Below are 8,069 nucleotides of genomic sequence, written 5' to 3'. Positions count from 1 at the left end.
TTAATATATATATATATGGGCTAAAAAAAATTTGACGGAAAATTTATTGATTCCTTGCCAAACTATCACGTCCAAAGATGGATATTGAGCCTAATACAGTCCTTTATCATGGGGATGACAAATGACAAGCTTGGTTACGCGTCCAAGTAATCACTTAACGCCTAAAACTGAGTTTAATTGACGGAAAATAAAGTTTAGGGTGCACTTAGTGGTAAGGACAACAATTAGGGATACTATGTATGTTTTAAAAAGTGTAGGGGTACCATGTAGAAAGTCAAAAAATTGAGGGGTACCATATAGAATATCCATTTTTTTATCAACCTATTATAATCTTTTCATCATTAAACTTTAAAATTTAATCTCTTAACTAAAATAAAATAAAATTGGTATAAACTATAAACTATACATACCATAAACTGTTATTTTTAACTTCGTGACGAAAAAATAAATTTATAAAAGAATTTAAGAAAAATTATAAAATGAAATCATTAGATTTGAGGTAATTAAAATATTTTCATAAATATACACATTTCATAAAATTACTCAATTCTTTTAATTAATTTTAAGATTTTTTTTTGTCAAATCAAAATACAATTAAATAGGGGTGAAATACGAGAATTAATAAGATATTAATCTAAAATCTATAAGTAATGCTGTAAAAAGTAAAAAGTCTATATATACCGCACATTCATTGTGCAGGATCCAAACTAGTATATGTAACACCCCCACATATCAAGGTGTCTTACCAAGGACCACCCTAGCATATGAAGATGCTACCATCTCGGTTGCCCGAGGTAAATATATCAAAAGTAACTATTCAATTCAAGAACAATTATTAAAGTATAAAGTTTAGTGAATACATCGTCTCAACTGAAAACCAAAGTAAGAATATATAAATCTCAATACATCAAAACAAAGTATCTAAACTCATGACAGCGGAAGCTAGACTCAAAGTGATGATATCCCATCCTCGTCCCCGCAACTAAATGTGATCATCACCTGTCACAATCTGCTCACCATCCCCGAATGGATCACCACAGTTTTATAAAACACAACGGGGTCAGTTCACTGAATAATCAAGATAAGCTAATCACAAAGAAATTAAATAACCGAGGCAGACCACTGAACAACCATTCTCCAACTCCAATCATATCTCATATCCGAATACACACGTAAGTGTGTAGCCCTGCCAGATTACCCGTCGCGACAGGTAATCCTCACCGCCAGTGGGGGACCGCAACCATGCCCACCTAAGCCCCGCTCATCGCAACGAGCAACAACCCATGTCCATTAATGTGCACATCCCCCTTTGTGACGGGAAACACAAGGGGCGAATCAAGGGCGTGAAGTCATTCCCGAAAATGACTTCACTCAGCCGAGGACGCACCTCGCAAACATAGACAAACAACAACCAATCCAACATCCAAGATAGACAATTGCAATAACAATACTAATCATGCCAGTACATCAATCAACATCGTCTGAAATCAATTAAACAGGCAATTGAGTAGGGAAACCCTACCTTATCATTGATCCGAATCATGCATATACAGCGGAAGCTAGAAATGTTCCTCTACGAATTCTTAACCTAACAATAATCACAATAATCTAATCACAAACATGCAAATCACCCTTTTTCCCAATTCCAATCACTAGGGCAAAACCCTAAAGGACAAACTAAACCAAAGATACGGAACTAGTGACTTACCGACGAATATGACGCGAAAGAGATGAACAAAAGACTCACGGATGATCAATTGCTTTGGGAGTGATTAAGGATGATTAGGGAAGCGTAGAATATAATTAGGTTTTGGTAAAAGTGAAAGTAAACTGTAAAACACGATTTATATAACCTCTAATCATCCTTAATCAAACTGCGGAAACAAATCCCGTCAGAGGTTACTCGGTCGAGTACCAAGTGTACTCGGCCGAGTACCCCTTACTCGGCCGAGTATTACACTACTTGGTCGAGTGTTCCTGGACAGTGGCCTGACCAGAAAATACATGACACTCTACTCGGCCGAGTAATAAGACCCAGAAAACCGGTATTACAGTCTTCCCTCCTTAAAAGCGAACTTCGTCCCCGAAGTTCACACTCATACCTACATGGCAAGCACACATACCACTCCACCAATTATCACCGCACAACTCTCATCCTTCATCCTAGACACAAACGTACCCAACAACGCCTAATGCCTACCTAAAAACGTAGCTCACAACATAGCATCAACCATAGCATAGCCCACATAACTCCAAAACTCTATCGAATACCAACAACACAAGTGCCGCCAACTTTGTCTTACTTCCATACCGCTCACTAGCAATTTCAATATCACCACCATCTACCAAGCGAGTTGTTACATTCTACCACCCTTAAAATGAACTTCGTCCTCGAAGTTTACTCACACTCATAAACGTCACCACCCATAACTGTCAACACTATCGCAACCTTACTTACCTACAACCTTACTCCATAACCATACACATAAAATACATACTACTACAAGCATAACCTTTACCTACAACCTTACTCCATAACCATCCTTTATTCCACATCAAGACTCAACACTTCCAAATATTCCACCGCACGCATAACCATCAAACTTTCTTTGTCGCATTAGTCCTCTTAAGATAAATGTTACGTCCTCGTAATCCAACTAGTACTAGATCCTTAGTTATTCCTTCCCCTTATCATCGTCCCATGTCACTGATAACGGACTATAACCTTAACACCGATAACTATTTCCAGTTCCAAGGCTCTCTCTCTCTCTCTCTCTCTCTATCTCTCTCTAATTCCATACTCCTAATCATTCCGCACTCCACCTAACATATACCACAAAATCCTCAATATAACAACTACCACATTTCTCTCACATTACCGCACAACCACATTCTTTTCTTTTCACGTACCTATCCCATCACCTAACTCACGACCCAAAACTGTTATACCTACTTGATCCTCAAATTCCCTTTTTATTGTCGTCAAACTCGTCCATAACTTGATATGATACTAATTCCCAAACACTTCATACTTACTGTTCCGATAAAAGACTATGAACCAACTGCAACTTCCAGCTTAGTGTCCACATGTTCCGCTAATTACTTGCCACAACTATGTCAACAAAAGTCTCTTCTAACATAAGATCGAAAGTGTTCCAACCACCTCCCCCAACTATGTTTCTTCAACAAGGTATCACTGTAACTATGACAACATCGACCACATGTGCAACTCTCTTCCATATTATACTCTAGTCTCACACCCACGTCAAAATTACAGGGAACAACAGTAAACAGAACAACAATCTTTATGCCCATACTAGACTGACATAATTTTTCAAAAGTTCATCTCACAAGTACCTTACCTACTTCACCATAATCGATGACGGTATCGCAACGCCGCCACCAACAGCCGCAGCGCAGCGCGAAGGTACCCGCATCGTAACACGGAGTATCGTGCCCAAATCACAACCCGGAACACAACAACAACATTAGTAAAAGCAGAGTCCCGACACAGCGATCATTTCACGACTCATCCAACCCCCTCCCCACTCCTTTTGTCGATATCGTCTTACTGAATCACAAAACAACACACATTACATGAAATAACTAGATCACAACTTTATGAATATCATACCATACCACTACTTATGAGGTCTGAACCTCACACAATTATTTACACACATCATAGACTCATAACCAAATTTAACTAGCCAATCCTGATCACGTAAGTTACCACTAGATAATGGATATCTCTCACCCGAGCTTAACTCATATGCCCTTCATAACATATTTTCCCACCCGCATATTATCATCACCCGACAAATGTGACCATATCGTAAGTACCCAACTACTAGCAAACACCTCATATATCCACATATTATACTCCCTCACAACCATACATACCAATCAGGCCTCCACAAAATCAACCTCTTTAGAACGACTAACTTCCGTATTTAACATCATCCTTAACCACCAGTGACAACACTAAGACACCACCATCTTTCATATAACTACTCCATTACCATCACCTCTAAATATAGCAATACATTTCCTCTCTTTGATTATCATCCCACATAATGAACATTAAATCCATCAACAAAATTACCTCAACAACTATTCAAATTTTATCCTTGATTATATCGTCGCCTAGCTCACCACCATAGTCTCATACCATGCAAATACCCTACCAACTTCCTATTCCTTTAATTCCTCAAACTCAGGACTAACAAGTTGTTCTGCAATTTATATATATTCCTTAACTCACACCCCCATGATAGTATCACACAATTCCTTGATTCCTTACTTTCGTGTCCCTTAGTTCTTGTGAACATTCACTCAACTTACCATCATCCTTCTCTTCCCCTTACTTCCAAAAATCAGATTCCATTAGCCTATATCATTATCTTTCATTCATTTCTTATCAACAATCACTCTCATCATGCTTCCCACTCATACTCCCCACCGATAGATCCACCCTCTCAATGATTTCTCCTTAATTGATTACATCTTTTTTTTTAATAATTCTAAAAAATCAAGATTCACTTCATCCCCTAACCTCCCAAATGATTATACACTAGGCTCACTTTCCAGTAATACAAATCTCCATAACGACTACTACATATAAATCCTCATTGCGGCATCCCTCGATCTAAGCTCACTAGACACGAATCTTTTCCTTTTTTTTTTTATTTATCACAACCTTCCATTACACATCTCCTCACCCAACATCGTCATAGTCATCTCTCTCTCCAGAAATCACTATATATCCCAAATTACCATAATTTTCACATCCCGCATTTCAAAATTTTCTTTCTCACATTCCTCGAATTTACATTGCCACTCTCATCATATCACTCGACCATATACGGTCATCACTACACTATTTAAGCGAATGACTAATTCACTCACCATATCTCACAGAATGTGCTCCTTATCTCAATAGCTCGTCAACTTCGCTTATTCTTTCCACTATCCATCACAATCACGTATACCCATGTCCTTCCTACCCAACACATATCCTTCATAAGTTGGCATTCTCCACATCATAGTATCTGGTAACTTACGTATCAGGACCGTCACTTATGTAAAATCATGCTATAGGACCCAATACATACATGTGCACATAACCTACGACTCAAAACAAATGTAAGAACATAGCCGCCGACTCAAAACGATCGCCCAAAGAGGTACTCGGTTGAGTACATGACGTACTCGGTCGAGTACATGACACTCGGTCAAGTAACTATACCACTCGGCCAAGTTCTCGACTCCAGAAGCCTACCCAAATTATCACAGAAAGATTACTCGGTCGAATACGGGTTACTAGGTCGAATACGCAAGTTACTCGGCCGAGTAGGCCCTACTCGGCCGAGTTCCTGCACAGTTCTCAGCAACGTCCAGTTTTCGTAAAACAGTCATATCTCACTCGTTACTTGGTCATGTTAAGCGTGTGACCTATTGTTAGAATCGTAAGAAGACAAAATATCACCTAAAATTGGAATCACAGCAAGATCATTCCTAGAACTTGACTTATTGACAGTTTTAAGACAGCCCTTCCATAATCGGTCTTCATACAAATAAATTTTTCTTAACAAAACAACTTAAGCATGAATAAGGCAAACAATAGCAACTCAATACTTCTAAGAACCAGTATATAGGTGAACTTTTATCATACCCTCATGTAAATTAAATAGAACATTCATATACTACACATGCTAGAAGTCACGTTCATTCTTTCTTACCACATTCATGCTCATACTTCCAAACCGAATAATACGCATTGCATCTCATCAAAATGAAATTCAAACCAAACATATCATAATTCAGTACTATTCACATTTTTCCTCCACTCAACAATGCCAGTCATATTACTCGTCAAAATCAACACATTAGTTCACATACCCATATTAATGCACATAGACTACCACACAGTACAATTTCCACATCACTTCCAACCAAGATACACATACACCACCCTATTCACACACACACACACACACACACACACACACACACACACACACAACGATCCCCTTGACACACGCAGTAGTGACCGGCTCGAAGTTGTAAGGCCAATAATGCGATTTTGAGACGTCTCTCAAACCTTTGCTATAACACCCTCACATACCAAGGTGCCTTACCAGGACCACCCTAGCATGAGAGACTGTTACCATCTCGGTTTCCCGAGGCTAGTAGATCAAAAGTAACCATTCCAAAACATTTATTAAAGTATATAAAGTTAATCATTACATAGTTCCAAAACCAAACCAAAAGAAATGTTTACTACTACTCAAAACAACTGAAAGCTAAACAGTTAAACTCGTAACAGTGGAAGCTGGACTCGAAGTGATGACTCCTTATCTCATTCCCATAGCTAAAGACCATCATCACCTGTCACAATCAGCTCACCATCCCCGAATGGATCACCACATATTTTACAAAAACAACAACGGGGTCAGTTCACTGCATAATCAAAATAAGACAAAGTACGATAAAGATAAACAGCTGTTCCACAATCCATCTCCAATGACACGGCTATCGCAAACCTATACAAAATAAAACCAACCGGACTCTATAAAATGTAGTAGAGGCTGTCGGGTATCGTATCCACAGGGAGATGAGAATTTTGTATGCTAAACTAAGTCTGCCTAGGTAACCATTTCTTGGGGGTTGATTGTTTGATTCTAAACTATGGAGATATAGAGAAAAGGAACAGTAAAGAAACAAGCAATAAGCTCTAATAAAATTACCAGAAAAAGAGAAACGGCTAGGACAGTCGGTTCACCATGGTTTTCTAAAGATCCAATCTAGGGTCAAAGGTCGGCATAAACTCGGTCTGCAGGGTAGTGAAAAGGTCCTTCCGGTCCGCTTTTTGCCCTAAAACATTACTAACTTAGCTTCCGCCCTCATTAGAATGTCCTAATGTTCACTGCAGGTCTTACCTCTCCCAATCTTCCGATCTAGGTCAAAGTGTATCAAATCAACTAGCTAAATGCGCCGACTCAAGCAGCTAATCGCTATTAATCACGGTGATTAATAACACAAACCTAATTCTAGCCAAGCCTAATCACCTAATCTTAACCTCCCTAATTACCATGGCTCCCCTATGCCCTAGTATAAGGAGATTAGCTATGCATAATGAAACTTGAGAAATAAATAATAACAAACGAAATTGTTAACATTAACATGTTAATAAGACGATAAATTATGAACCTTAATGCTAGAAATTGATTACTAAAGAAAACAAGAACTAAAGTAATAGAGGAAAGAGATGACAAAACAGGAACAATTGCAATCAATAATAATTAAAACTAAGGATGGAAAATACCCAATACAATAAATTCCAAAAGCTAGAGTTTTAGGTCTAAGGAGTAAAGAGCAAAAGAGAGAGAGAGAGAGAGAGAGAGAGAGCGTCTAGTTCTCCTGTCGTCCTCCTCATTTATTCTAAGATAGAATTAAAAATACCTAATAGGTAAATCTTAAAGAGTGCGTAGAAATATTCTAGCGTCAAAACCTCTCGATCGAGTAAAAGCAAACTACCCGATCGAGCATAATAAAGGTCAAACCCCTCGACCGAGCAAAGCAGGTACTCGATCGAGGAACCCATCATACACCCTTCTCGATCGAGCAAGGCATCCTCTCGATCGAGAATTCTCAGCACAAAAGGGGTACTCGATCGACCTGTTTTAGCAGTCAACTTAGTCGATCTAGTTAGCTACCACTATATCAGCACAGATGAACCCAAAACACCTTCCGAAGCCACATCACGCATCCCTAAGTGACAACTTCCAGGCTCCGATTCTTCTATCTCCAAAACGCATGCAAACGGGGTAGGTTCAGGCTTGATTTAGCTCACTTCAGGTCCAACTTTGCAAGTAACGCCAAACAAAACAAAGTAGACTATTCGGGGGCATTTGTAGCTAGATGCCACATAAATAACATAGAAATGCGTGTAAATATAGGATAAAAACCCTATATAAAATGCACGCATCAAACCTCCCCAAACCAAACATTTGCTTGTCCCCAAGCAAACTATGAATGCAACTAAAAAGAACTAGTGGAACGGGACC

Source organism: Silene latifolia, chromosome 1 (genome assembly GCF_048544455.1).
Source record: "Silene latifolia isolate original U9 population chromosome 1, ASM4854445v1, whole genome shotgun sequence".
NCBI lineage: Eukaryota > Viridiplantae > Streptophyta > Magnoliopsida > Caryophyllales > Caryophyllaceae > Silene > Silene latifolia.
This window is presented reverse-complemented; position numbering follows the sequence as displayed.